Source organism: Lontra canadensis, unplaced genomic scaffold (genome assembly GCF_010015895.1).
Source record: "Lontra canadensis isolate GAN:19392208 unplaced genomic scaffold, GSC_riverotter_1.0 scaffold166, whole genome shotgun sequence".
Taxonomy (NCBI): domain Eukaryota; kingdom Metazoa; phylum Chordata; class Mammalia; order Carnivora; family Mustelidae; genus Lontra; species Lontra canadensis.
The window spans coordinates 1,427,383-1,443,132 of record NW_022631160.1 but is presented as its reverse complement, the minus strand read 5'-3'; the positions used below and the strand labels follow the sequence as shown (position 1 = coordinate 1,443,132).

Here is a 15,750-nt window from a genome sequence, read left to right as displayed (position 1 = left end):
TTTTCAGTCTGGGTTTTTTGTTTGTTGCTTTTTTCCTTGTTCATTTGTTTTGTTTCTTAAGTTATGCATATGAGTGAAATAATGATTTTCTCTTTTTCCTTGTTCATTTGTTTTGTTTCTTAAGTTATGCATATGAGTGAAATAATGATTTTCTCTTTATCTGAATGACTTATTTCACTAGGCATTGTGTCCTCTGGGTCCATCCATGTTGTTGTAAATGGGAACATCTCATTCTTTTTTATGACTAAGTACTATTTCATTATATACATATATCTGAGTATATATATTAAATATATACATAACATATTTATCCAATTATCTATGGATGAAAACTAAGTTTGCTTTTTATGTTGGCTCTTATAAATACTGCTGCAATAAACATAAGGATGCAAATGTGTTTTTGAATTAGTGTTTTCATTTTCATTGTGTAAATACCGAATAGTGAAATTACTAGATCTTATACTAATTCTATTTTTAATTTTTTGAGGAAACACCATGCTGTTTTCCATGATGACTGCATAAATTTGCATTTGCACCAACAGTGCCTGATGGTTACTTTTTCTCCACATCATCACCAACACATGTTATTTCTTGTCTTTTTGATTCTGGCCATTCTAGTGTGAGGTGATATCTCATTGTGGTTTTGATTTGCATTTTCCTAATGATTAGTGATGCTAAGCATCTTTTCATGTGTCTGTTTGCCATTTGTACATCTTCTTGTAAGAAAATGCCCATTAGGTTCCTTTGCCCAGTTTTTAATCAGGAAAAAGCTTTTTGGGTTCATATAGATATACTTATTTATTTTTGTTTTTATTGCCTTTGGTGTCAAATTTAAAAAAAAAATCTCCAAGACTGATGTCAAGGTTTACCTACTCCTTATGTTTTCTTCTAGGATTTTTATGGCTTTGTAAATGTAATTTTTGCATAGGGCATAAGAATCAGTCCAGTTTCATTTCTCAGCATGTAAGTTGTCTGATTTTGCAAAGTATGCAAATATATATAGTCCTGTGGGATTTGAGTATAAACCCCATTGACTACCATATCTGGTGTTATAGAGTTGTTCCCTGGGAAGGCGGCCACAAAAACCAGGGTACAAGTTGAGTTTAGAGGTTTCTTTTCAGAAGATACCAGGGGTCTTAATTGAGGCAGAAAGGTTAGTAAAAGATGGGATCTACCAGCCACTTTCCCAGGAAAGAGTCCTGCAGGAGGGACCTGGATATGCCAATCCAGTATCCTGCCTTTTAGGCCAAAGCTGCAAATTCAGAAAATGGGCATTTTTCATAGAAAGAGCAGGTGTGTATTTCAGTCTGCTATTTGTGCTGTGCCTAGGGGAAATTAGGTGGTCATGGAATGCTTCTCCATCTGTTAAACTCTGAAGGAACACATGAGCAGAAGCCTTATTCATCAGCGAGCATGAGATCAAGGAACATCTATTGGGTGATGTACACAAAAATCAAAGTACCAGATATAAAAACAAAGACATGTGTGCAAGTTCTCTTCAGGTGAAAACAGAAGAGGAATTGTGTAGCAATAAATGCATACATCAAGAAAAAAAAAGATCTCAAATAAACAATTTAACTTTATTCCTCAAGAACTAGAAAAAGAAGAAATTTAGCACAGAGCTAGCAGACACAAGAAAATAGTAAAGTGCAGAAGTAAATGAAATAGAAACAGAAAATTAATAAAGATCAATAGAAGTAAAAGTTGTGTCTTTTGAAAAGATAAACAAAATTTAAAAACTTTTAGCTTGACTAAGGAAAGAGAATATGTAAACAAAAACAGAAAAGAAAGATGAAATTACACCTGATATCACAGAAATATAAAGAATCATAGTTACTTTGAATAATTATATACTTACAAAATTAAAAAAAACCTGGAAGAAATAGATAGTTCTTAGGACATTCAACCTATCAAAAATGAGCCATGAAATTGAAACTCTGAACAGATGAATAAAATGCGAGGTATATTGAATCACTAATCATAAATTTCCCATCAGGGAAAATACCAAGGCAAAGTGGTTTCCATGGTCACAAATGCACCAAAAAATAACAAAATAGCTAGGAATAAATGTAACAAAAAAGGTAAAAGACCTGTACTCTTAAAACTGTAATATATTCGTTAAAGGAATTGAAGATGAAAAAAACAAATGAAAATATATACCATGCTCATGGATTGGAAGAATTACTATTGTTAAAATGTCCATATTACACAAAGCAATCTGATCCAATACAATCTCTGTCAAAATACCAACAACATTTTTCTTAATACTAGAACAAATAATACTAAACTTCTATGGAACGACAAATGACCCTGAATAGCCAAAGAAATCTTGAGAAAGAAAAATAAGGATGGAGATATCAATACAAGATTTCAAAATATATTACGAATGTGTAGTAATCAAAACAGTATGGTAAAATTCTAAGGAAGATGGAAGAGTAGGAGGATGCTAAACTCACCATGTCCAATGAATACAACTAGATAACACCAACGTCAGTGTAAATAACCCAGAAAATGACCCAAAGGCTGGCAAAATAGACTCTCTACAGCTAAATGTAGAGAAGAGGCCACATTAGCGGGCTGGGTGCAGACTGTTAGTCTAACAGAAGACTCTACCCACCAACAAAATCTTCTCAGGTGACAGCAGAGAAAAAGTGCCTAATAATTCAGTAGTATTGTGTTTCTGGCAATGGCTGGTCTGACTTAACTCAAGCACAAGGTGGCCCCAGACTGAGCCACTAAATACAGAGGGACCAAACCCTGCTCACAGGGCAAATATTACAGAAAATTGGACTAAAGTCAAAAGCTTTCAGCTAGGGGCACCTGGGTGGCTCAGTGGGTTAAAGCCTCTGCCTTCAGCTCAGGTCATGATCCCAGGGTCCTGGGATCGAGCCCTGTGTCTGACTCTTTGCTCAGCAGGGAGCCTGCTTCCTCCCCTCTCTCTGCCTGCCTCTCTGCCTACTTGTGATCTCTGTCTATCAAATAAATAAATCAATAAAATCTTTTTTAAAAAAAGCTGCTCAGCTACAAAAGCAGGGCACATGCAACACATGGGACACATTCCTTAAGAGCCAGGTTCTGGTGAACAGGGGACAATGCACTGCAGGGCACTACGGGAACTGTTCATCATAAAGCCACTACTCTATTGAGAGCAGGAGACACAGCTGACTCCTGTCATGCAGAAACAGACACAGAGAGTTACACAAAATGAGGAGACAGAGGACTATGTCCCAAGTAAGGAGAGCAGGGCAAAATCACAGCAAGCGACCCAAGTAAAAGGGAGATAAATAATATGCCTGATATAAAATTTAAAGTAATTGTCATGAAGATACTTACTGGACTTGAGAAAAGAGTAGAGGACCAGAGTGAGACCCTAAATGAAGAGATAGAAAACAAAGAACTGATAAGAGATGAGGAACTCAATAACTGACATTAAAATATACCAGATGGAATAGATTGTAGTTTAGAGAAGAAGAGTGGATCAGCAACATGGAGGGCAGACTGATGGAAAGTAATGAAGCTGAACAAGAGAGAGAAAAAAATTTAAATGAAAATACAGTTCATAAACTCAAGGTCAACATTGAGCATAATATTTGCATTATAAGAATCTCAGAAGAAGAGAGAGAAAAGGGGGAAAAAACACATATTTAAAGGAATAATAGCTGAAAACTTCCTATATCCTGGGAAGGAAACAAGTCCAGATCCAGAAGACACAGACATCCCCCAGCAAAATCAACCAATTGAGGTCCACACCAAAAGATATAGTAATAAAAATGGCAAAACCTCATGATAAAGAGGGAATTTTGAAAGCAACACATGAAAAAAAAAGCAATTACATATAAAGGAAACCTTATAAGGGTACAACATGACTTTTCAGGAGAAACTTTAGAGCTAGAAGTTTGAATCACAATATATTCAAAGTGCTGAAAGAAAAAAAACAAAACTTGGAACCAAAAAGACATTATCAAGGAAGGCTACCATTCCAAATAAAAGGAGCAATAAAGAGTTTCTAAAGGAAATGTTAAAGAAATTCATGACCACCAGCACCCCTATCAGAAATGTTCAGAGGCTTATTTGGGTGGAAAGAAAAGACCATATGCTGGGATAAGAAAAGTAGGAAGCAGCCCCTTCCACACGATCACGCTGAGCTAGTACCCGCGCCTGGAATCCACGTGGCAACCTCAGCCACGCCTGCCGCTTTCCACTGCCTCTGGACCATGGACCCTCGCAAAGTGAGTGAGCTTCGGGCTTTCGTGAAAATGTGTAAGTAGGATCCGAGCGTTCTGCACACTGAGGAAATGCGTTTCCTGCGGGAGTGGGTGGAGAGCATGGGGGGTAAAATACCACCTGCCACTCATAAAACTAAATCAGAAGACAGTATCAAGGAAGAAAAACCAGATAGTAAGAAGGCGGAGGAAAACATAAAGACAGATGAACCATCAAGTGAGGAGAGTGATCTAGAAATTGACAATGAAGGTGTGATTGAACCAGATACCAATGCCCCTCAGGAAATGGGAGATGAAAATGTAGAGATAACCAAGGAAATGATGGATCAGGCAAATGATAAAAAAGTGGCTGCCATTGATGCCCTAAATGATGGTGAACTACAGAAAGCCATTGACTTGTTCACAGATGCCATCAAACTAAATCCTCGCTTGGCCATTCTGTATGCCAAGAGAGCCAGTATCTTCATCAAATTACAGAAGCCAAATGCTGCCATTCGAGACTGTGACAGAGCTATTGAAATAAATCCTGATTCAGCTCAGCTTTATAAGCGGCTCAGGAAAGCACATAGACTTCTGGGTCATTGGGAAGAAGCAGCACATGATCTTGCCCTTGCTTGTAAACTGGATTATGATGAAGATGCTAGTGCAATGCTAAAAAAAGTTCAACCGAGGGCCCAGAAAATTGCTGAACATCGGAGAAAATACGAGCGAAAACGTGAAGAGCGAGAGATCAAAGAAAGAATAGAAAGGGTTAAGAAGGCTCAGGAAGAACATGAGAGAGCCCAGAGGGAGGAAGAAGCCAGATGACAATCAGGAGCTCAGTATGGCTCTTTCCCAGGTGGCTTTCCTGGGCGAATGCCTGGAATGGCAGGAATGCCTGGGCTCAATGAAATTCTTAGTGATCCAGAAGTTCTTGCAGCCATGCAGGATCCAGAAGTTATGGTGGCCTTCCAGGATGTGGCCCAGAACCCAGCGAATATGTCAAAATATCAGAGCAACCCAAAGGTTATGAATTTAATCAGTAAATTGTCAGCCAAATTTGGAGGTCAAGCATGATGCCCTTCTGACAAATAAAGCCCTTGCTGAAGGAAAAGTAACTTCAATCACCTAACGGATGTCACAGTAATACAAACCAGTGTACCTCCGACCTTCTCATGAAGAAAGCTGGGGTGCTGTGAAGAGAATCCCTACCCCTATGCTCCCCATGAAACTGAAACATTCTACAATGGTTTGCCATTAAGGTATTCATTCAGATAATGTTTTCCTACTAGGAACTACAAACTTTAAACTCTTTTTAAACCTTAAAAATATTTAAAAACATATTAAAAGGGTGTGTTAGTCCCTATATTTTTCTTTACTAATCATTTCAGTTTTTTTCCTTTAGGTTAATTGGGCAAGGAAGATATTTCAGTGTGGAAGATTCATTGTTCAGTTATAATGAGTGAAATAAAGGTTTATTAGTGGAAGGCAAATAATACATTAAAATAGATGAAGTTTGAGTTGGAGATATGGTTTCTGAGGCATTTTGACTTGTCTTTTTAAATGCTTTATTTTTTAAACACAATTTATTTTGATAGAACCATTGGTACCACCAGTATTGCAGTCAGACCTGGGTAGGGACCGGAAGTGCTTGGCAGGGCAGCAGCAACCTTACTCCTTTTATATAGTGTGCACCCTTGTGCAGATGCATTTAAATCTTACACTGTGGTGAAGGGATGATTTTTATAATGCTGCAGTAGACTTGGATTACTTAGCTGTGTTCTTGTCTGATATAGAAAATAAACGTTTTGCATTATTTCCACATAGGGGACATAAGGGAATACTTTTTCTTTTTAATATTTCTGTGTTTAGAGTGACCTTTCCTGGTCAGAAAATACCCATCTCTTTGTATGCTTTCTGCTTATTTTCACATCCCCACTTCTCCCCTCCCAGTACTCCTTGGGCTAAAGATAGTCCTTTTTCACTGGCATCATCACTATTATCATCATTCACAGCATAATTGTGCAAGTATATGTAATGTTGGGTTTAATATGTAATACGTAAAGTGATTATGTAAGGTAATACCCATAACAGTTGTAGTTTCTTACTTGGCCAAGCGATTGCATATTTAAATGTTAGGTTTCTGATTTGGTGAGATCTTAACCATCTCAGAAGATGTTGGAAGGAGCGATTCCCTTTGATGTTCAGTCTTCTGAGGAAATACCTGCTGCAGTTGGAGTTTATCTGACATTATTCATCTTCGTAATTTGGAGAGTATGAGGTTTGAATTCATTGATATACATAGAAGGGAACCAAATTTCTTGATCCAATATGAATTATAAAATTGATGAGATCCATGGTTCTTCATTATGGGGTTGATGGCATTATGAATCATTGTGTTCTTATTCAGCTCTTGAATACTGCACCATATCCCCTACCTCTCCTTTTTTCCTTCCCTCTCCTCCAAGGATAAAGAAATGATGGATATTCTGTTGTACATTCAAATCTTAACATTAATTAAGACTAAGTCTAGACACTGTACTAGGAATTGCTAGGTTTCTGCCTTTCCAATTTAAAGTGCTGGTGTTCAGAAACAGTTTTCAAGGGATGAGACCCTCTATACTTTGCTTATTTGAAGAATCAGTGGTAGGAGCAGTGAAGAAAATTCCATGGAATAATTTCTGAAATAGCACATTTCTGAAGTCATAAGTAAATTGATTCAAGTTCTAACCCTTTACTGTACACAAGCAAATAGAAATGCATCTATTATATAAGTGAGAAAAGGCTGTATGCTAACTGAGCATGCTTTTTAAATCCTTTAAAAATACTCAGCATATAAAAAAGGAAAAAAAGAAAAGTAGGAAGCAGAAAAGCATTAAAAATAAGTATGTCTATAAAAATCAGTCAAGGGAATCATGAACTAAATAGATATAATGTATAAGACCATATGCATAAAATATGGGGAGGAGAGGTGTAAAAATGTGTTCAAATGTAAGTTGCCATCCACATAATATAGCCTTATATAGGCACAATATGTTATATACAAACTTAATGGTAATCACAAATCAAAAGCCAGCAATAGATAGGCAAAATATAAAAAGAAAGGTATCCAAGTACATTGCTGAGGAAACCAAGTACATTGCTGAGGAAACCAACGAACTCTGAGAAAAGAGAAAAAGAGAAGAAAGGAACAGAGAAAAACTACAAAAGCAACCATAAAATAACTAACAAGATGGCAGTAAGTACACACCTATCAATAATTATATTGAATGAAAATGGACTAAACATTCTAATCAAAAGACATAGTGTGATGGAATGAATAAAAAAGCAAGACGCATCTATATGCTGCCTATCAGAGACTCCATTTAGACATACAGACAAATACAAAATGGAAAGAAATGTATGGCAAAGCATCATGCAAATAGGTGTGAAAAGAAAGCCAGGGTAACAATACTTATATCAGATCAATTACACTTTATAAAAAAGATTGTAACAACAATAAAAAAAGAGGACACTATATAATCATAAAGGAAATGATACAAAAAGATAAAACAATTGTAAATATTTATGTACCCAACATAGGAGCACATAAAAACATAAAGGAGCTAATAACAAACATAAAGAAGTAATTGATATTAATAAAATAATAGTAGGAGACTTTAACACCCCACTTACATCAACAAATAGATGATCCAAGTAGAAAATCAACAAGGAAACAGTGGCTTTGAATGACATATTGGCATGATAGATCTAACAGATATGTTGAGAACATTCCATTCTAAAACAGCAGTTTCAAGTGCACATGGAAGTGTTATCCACAATAGATCACATATTAGGTCAGAAAACAAGTCTCAACATATTGGGAAAGGTCAAAAGTCATACCATGAATTTGTTCCAACCACACAACTATGAAACTAGAAATTAACCACATGAAAAAAATCTGAAAAGAAAACAAATATACGTAAGTAAAATAATAAATGGGTCAACTAAGAAATCAAAGAGGAATTAAAAAATGTATGGAGAAAAATAAAAATGAAAACACAGTAGTTCAAAAAACTTGTAATTCACCAAAAGTTGTTTTAAGAGGGAAAATTAACACTGTATACATGAGGAACTATGACAGCATAGTAGGAGGACCCTAGGCTTGTCTCCTCCCTCCAACACAACTGGATACCATCAAATCATTCTGAATACCAAAGTAATTGACCTGAGGACTGACAGAGTAAACTGCACAACTAGAGGAGAGAAGAAGCCATATTCAAGAAGGTAGTAAGTGCAGAGATGTAGTTAGGGGGAAAATTTGATGGATGGTGCTGCCAAGGGGAGGGAGAAAGGTGAGAGGGAGGAGTTCACAGGCAAAGGCACAAGGAGAACATTACCCCAAAGTCACTGGCTGAGAAAACAAGAGGATTTTTCTCATGAGATTTTGCAACCAGTGGGGCTCTAAGAATAGTTTTAAGGGTAGGTGGGCTTGGCTGAAATAGAGCCCTAAAGGCACTATCCTACTCCTGGAGAAAAGGAAGACAAATTATCTGTGGGCAGACAGCGTGATCTGAGGATAACCCAAATCACATAGGAAAAAGACTGTTCCTAATTCTTGGAGTGCATCTGTGAGACGTGGTGTTCACAGATGCCTCTCTCAGGATGAAATAGCTGGTGAGAGCCATTTCCTTCTTCTGACCTTTAGCATATGTGCAGAGATACCTGCTGAGGGCAGCTAACCCCAACACAGGCGGTTTAGCCTACTTGCTCTAAATCCCACAGCCCTTCACTCTGGTGTACATGTCCTTGTCAGTCAAATCTGCATCCGTCTGAGTGTGTTGAAACCAACCACCAGAAGACCAGTGTAGGACCCTGCCACAATATGACTCTAAAGCATGGATTTTAAGTCAGCAGGCTTGGCTGGGGTAGAGCCCAAAGTGCACTACACTGCTCCAGGCAAACAAGCAACTGAAACAGACAGCATGAAAATGGTGATATGAAAAATGCCTAGGACACACAAGGGGGAAATTCCTTGTTCTACTGGGGGTGCAACCCCAGGAGCAGCAAGCATGGAGGCCACTCTTTCGGGACAAAAGAACTGGTTAGAACCATTTCTCTCCCCTGTCCTTCAGTATAACCAAAGTGTCATCTGTGGGAACCACTGCAGCACCAACACTCACTACCTAACTTGCTTACACCAAGCCCTGACCCACCACATTCAGGTAGAACTGTGCTTTCTAGTCATGCTTGTCTCACTCCCAGCGTGGCATCAGTTCTCATTTAACAAACAGACCAGAACACACCTAGTTAAAACTCCCCACACTCTGGCCAAGGTCCAAACACTCCCCACTGCAGACAAGGAGAGCTTCTACAGATGAATGGCCTGAAGGATAAGCCAGAAAAACACAGCAGCAGAATACGTGCAACACACACCAGAGACAGTCCCTGAAGAGCTAAGATCTGGACACTATATGAAATATTCTTTGTAAAGCCTTTCTCTCAGAAGCAACAAATACAACAACTTTGATTACACAGAGAAGAAGACTGAGACTTAGACAAAATGTCAAGTAGAGGAATTAATCCCCCAAAAAAGAACAATAAAAGGCCACAGCCAGAGATCTAATCAAAACATATATAATTAATATACCTGATAGAGATTTAAAGCAACAATCATAAGGATAATTGCTGGGCTTGAGAAAAGTGTAGAAGACATAGGGAGACCCTTACCAGAGAGACAAAAGACAAAATTCTAAAAGCAGTTGAAGAAGACCCTAACTAAAAAACAATCATGAGCAATACAATACAAAAATGAGCAATACAAAAATAAGCAATACAATAACAGATTCAAAACAGGTAGAAGTAATTACCACAAGAATGTAAAAAACACAGGAATGAATAAATGATATAGAAGATAGAATAATGGAAAATAATGAAGCTGAACAAAATAGACAATTATGGATCACGAGAATAGATGTAGGCAAATCATTGACTTCATGAAACATAATAATATTTGTATCATAGGAATTCCAGATGAAGACAAGAGAAGACAGAAGGTTCATTTGAAGAAATAATTGCTGAAAACCTCCCTAATCTGAGGATGGAAATAGACATCCAGATCCAGGAGGCACAGAGAATTCCCATTGAAATCAACAAAAACAGGCCAATACCAAGACATATTGTAGTTAACTTTGCAAAATACACTGATAAAGAGAAAATTCTAAAAGCAGTTGAAGAAGACCCTAACTTACAAGGGAAGACTCATAAAGCTAGCTGCACAGGTTTCCACAGAATCTTGGCAAGCCAGAACAAGTGGCATGATATATTGAAAGTGCTGAAGGGGAACAATCTGCAGCCAAGAATATTCTACCTAGCAAAGCTATCTATCAATCAGAATAGAAGGAGAGATTGTTTCCCAAACAAACAAAATCTAAAGGAGTTTGTGACCACTAAACCGACACTGCAAGAATTATTAAAGGAAGATTCTTTGAGTGGGAAGGAAAGACTGAAGTGACAAAGACAAGAAAGAATCAGAGAAAATCTCCAGAAACAATGGCAAAACAAGTAATAAAATGGCAACAAATACATATCAATCAATAATTATTTTGAGTGTAAAAGGGTTAAATACTCTAATGAAATGACATAAGGTGTCAAACTAAATTAAGAAATAAGACCCATCTATATTCTGCCTAAGAGACTCACTGTACACCTAAAGACACCTGCAGATAGAAATGCACAGGATGCAGAAACACTTATAATGCAAATGGAACTCAAAAGAAACCCAGTTTTGTTTCTTAAGTAGGCTCCACACACAACATGGGACTTGAACTCACGAACTTGAGATCAAAAGTTGCATGCTGTATGGACAGACCAAGCCAGGTATCCCAAAACAAATTAGATTTTAAAACAAAGACTGCACAAGAGGAGATAAAGAAGGGATCTATATCATCATAAAAGGGAATATCCAACAAGAATATCTAACAATTACATATATTTATGCCCCCAACATGGTAGCAACCAAATATATAAAACAATAAGAAACATAAGTGAACTCATTGATAATAATACAGTAATAGTTGGGGACTTGAACACATTGCTGGACACATTATCTACGCTGTCATAAATGGACACATTATCTAAGCTGAAAATCAACACGGAAAAAGTGGAATGACACTCTGGTCCAGATGTGCTTAACAGACATATTCAGAACACTTCACCCCAAAGCAGCAGAATACACATTCTTTTCAAGTGCACATGGGACATTCTCCAATAGATCACATACGAGGTCACAAATCAGGCATCAAAAAGCACAAAAGAATGAGATCATACCATGCATATTTACTCGCAAGAACACAATGAAACTTGAAGTACACCACAGAAAATATTTGGAAACCCCTCAAATCATTGAGGTTAAACATGTTACTAAAGAATGAGTGGGTCAACCAGGAAATCAAAGAAGAAATAAAAAATTCATAAAACAAATGAAAATGAAACCACAATGATCCAAAACATTTGGCATTTGGCAAAAGCTGTGATAAGAGGGAAGTATACAGAAATACAAGCCTAATTCAACAAGCAAGAAAAATCTCATATAAAAAAATAGCAACACCTGGGACACCTGGGTGGCTCAGTCAGTTAAGTGTCTGCCTTCAGCTCAGGTCATGATCCCAGGGTCCTGGGATGGAGCCCAACAATGGGCTCCTCGCTCAGCAGAGAGCCTGCTTCTCCCTCTTCTCTGCCTGCTGCTCTGCCTACTTGTGCACTCTCTCTCTCTCTGTGTCAAATAAGTAAATAAAATCTTTAAAAAAAAAACACACACACTTAAAAGCACTAGGAAAAGAACAACAAACAAGGACTGAAGCCAGTACATAAAGGGAAATGAAAAAAATGGAAGTAGAAATAAAGGATATAAAAATTTAAAAAATAGAAAAATCAGTGAAAGCAGGAGCTGGATCTTTGAAAAAAAATTATAACCCCTTAGCCAGACTTATTTACAAAAAAAGAGAAAGGACCAAAATACATAAAATCACAGAGAAGAGAAATAGCAACCAACACCACAGAAATACATACAATTATAAGAGAATATAATGAAAATTATACGCCAACAAATAGAACCTAGAAAAATGATAAATTCCTAAAAATTTATAAACTAGCAGAGTGAAACAGGAAGAAATAGAAAATTTGAACAGACTGATAATAACCAAAGAAATTGAATCAGCAATTAAAAATCTCCCAACAAATGTCCAGGCCAGAATGCTTCACACATGGATTCTACCAAACATTTAACGAAGACTTAATACTTATTCGTCTCAAATTAAAAAAAAAAAAGGAAATGGAAGGAAAACTTCTAAATCCATTCCATGAGGCCAGCATTACCCTAATTTCAAAATCAAAGACTCCAATAAAAAGGAGAACTATAGTCCAATATTGTTGCTAGATATGGATGCAAAAATTCTCAACATGATACAGAAAAATCAAACCCAAAAATACTTTAAAAGAATCATTTACCATGATCAAGTTGGATTAGTTCCTGGATTGCAAGTGTGGTTCAATATTCACAAATCAATCAACATGATACACCATATTTATAAAAAGAGAGGATATGAACCATATGATACATTCAATAGATGCAGAAAAAGCATTTGATAAAGTACAACATCCATTCATGATTAGAAAATCCTCAACAAAGTAGGGATGGAGGGAAAAGGGAAGTCCACTCTCATCACTATTATTTAGCATAGTACTGGGAGTCCAAAGATTGTGCAAATGATTCTATTGCACAAAGAAATCTTCACATTTAATGCAATCCTTATTGAAATACCACCAGCGTTTTTCTACCGAACTATAAAAACCACCCTAAAATTTACATGGAACCACAAAAGACTCAGAATAGCAAAATTAATCCTGAAAAAGAAAAACAAAGCTGAAGACATCACAATTCTGGACTTCAAGTTATATCACAAAGCTGCAATGATCAAGATAGTAGGGTACTGGCACAAAGAAAGATACATAGATGAATGGAACAGAATAGGAAACCCAGAAATAAACCCACACAATTACATGTTCCACTAATCTTCAACAAAGCAACAAACAATATCCAGTGGAAAAAAACACAGTCTCTTTAACAAATGGTATTTGGTAAACTGGAAAGCCACATGCAGAAGAATGAAACTGGATGACTTTCTTATATCATACACAAAAATAAATTCAAAATGGATGAAAGACCAAAATGTGAGACATGAAACCATCAAATTTCTACAGGAGAACACAAGCAGCAATCTCTTTGATATTAGCTGAAGCAACTTCTTACTAGACACATCTCTGGAGGCACAGAAACAAAAATAAAAATGAACTATTGGGATTCCAACACAATGAAATCTGCACACTGAAGAAAAAAATCCACAAAACCGAAAAGCAATCTTCAGAATGGGAGAATATATTTGCAAATAACATATCTGATAAAGGCTTAGTGTCAAAAATCTATAAAGCACTTTCAAAAGTGAACCCTTAACAAAAAATAATTCAGTTAAAAATGGGCAGATATAGATATAGATATTTTTCCATAGAAGACACAGAGATGGCCAACAGACACATGAAAAGATGTTCAACATCACTCATCATCAAGAAAATACAAATTGAAAGTATAATGAGACATCACCTCACACTAGGCAGAATGGCTAAAATGAATGACACAAGAAACAACAGTTGTTGGTGAGGATGCAGAGAAAGGGGAATCCTCTCACACTATTGATGGGAATGCAAACTGGTGCAGTCACTATGGAAAACAGTATGGAATTGAAATAAGAACTACCTTATGACCCAGAAATTCAACTGCTACGTGTTTATCCAAAGGATACAAAAATACTGATTCAAAGGGATACATGCACCCTGATGTCTATAGCAACATTATAAATAATAATAAGATTATAGAAAGAGCCCAGTGTCCATGGACTAATGACTGGATAAAGAAGAAATGATATATATGCAATAGACTGTTATTCGGCCATAAAAAGAATGAAGACTTGCCATTTGCAATGACATGGATGGAGCTAGAGAGTATTATAGTAAGTGAAATAAGTCAGTCAGAGAAAGACAAATAACATGATTTCACTCATACATGGAATTTAAGAGACAAAACAAATGAACATGGGGGTGGGGGAAAGAGCAGCCACCTAAGAAACAGTCTTTTTTTTTAAGATTTTATTTATTTATTAGAGAGATAGAGAGCACAAATAGGCAGAGCAGCAGGCAGAGGGAGAGGGAGAAACAGGGTCTCTGCAGAGCAGGGAGCCTAATGCAGGGCTCAACCCCAGGACCCTAGGATCATGACCTGAGCCAAAGGCAGCCACTTAACAGACTGAGCCACCCTGGCACCCAAGAAACAGATTCTTAAATATAGAGAACAAACTGATGGTTACTGGAGAGGAGGTAGATGGGGGATAAGTTAAATTGGTGATGGGTATAGCGGGGGGTACTTATGATGAGTACTGGGTGTTGTGTGTACCTGTTGAATCACTAAATTCTACGTCTGGTATTACTATTACATTTTATGTTAGCTAACTGGAATTTAAATAAAAATTTGGAGAAGACAAAAAAATGAGAGGGATTATAGCAATACAGGCCTACCTGAAGATACAAGAAAAATCTCATAAACAACCTAACCTTACACCTAAAGGACCTAGAAAAAAAAGGAATAACAACAACTAAAAAAAAAAAAAGAGGGAAGGAAATAATTTTTTTTAAAAGAGCAGAAATAAATAATATACTAATTTAAAAAAACACAATAGAAAAGATCACTGAAACCAGAAGTATGTTCTTTGAAATAATCAACAAAATTGACAAACCTTGAGCAGACTCTGGGGAGAGGAGGCTCAAAGAAAATCAGAAGTGAAGGAGAAATTTAAAGCTGACACCACAGAAATAAAAGGAATACAGGAGAATATTATGAAAAATTATATGCTGACAAATTGGATAAACTGGAAGAAAGAGATAACTTCCTAGAATCAAATAAACTCCCCAAACTGAATCAGGAATAAACAGAAAATTGAACAAATCAATTACCAAGAATGAATTTGAATCAGTAATCAAAAATTCCCAACAAATAAACTCCAGGACCAGATGCCTTCACAGGTTAATTCTACCAAATATTTAAAGAAGAGTTAATATTTATTCTTCTCAAACTCATCCAAAAAAGTAGAAGGGGAAGGAAAGCTTCAAAATGTATATTCTATGAGACCATCATTACTCTGATACCAAAATCAGCTAAATATACAATGAAAGACAAATACAGACCAATATCTCTGATAAGAATAGATGAAAAGAATCCTCAACAAAACATGAATAAACTGAATCCAACAATACATTAAAAAAATCATTCAACATGAGGCACCTGGGTGGCTCAGTCAATTAAGTGTCTGTCTTTGGCTCAGGTCATAATTCCAGGGTCCTGGGATCAAGCCTTGCATTGGGTTCTTCCTCTGCCTGCTGTTCCCCCTGCTTGTGCTTGCTCTTTCTCTTTCTTTGTCAAATAAATAAAATCTTTTAAAAAAAAGTGGTTAAGTTTCATTCT

The 15,750-nt window shown here is 36.6% G+C and overlaps 1 pseudogene; it reads left to right on the top strand.

Annotated features, from left to right (window-relative positions):
- Positions 1-4,214: 4,214 nt before the first annotated feature.
- LOC116859879 lies at positions 4,215-6,033 on the top strand (annotated as a pseudogene).
- The last annotated feature ends 9,717 nt before the right edge of the window (positions 6,034-15,750 follow it).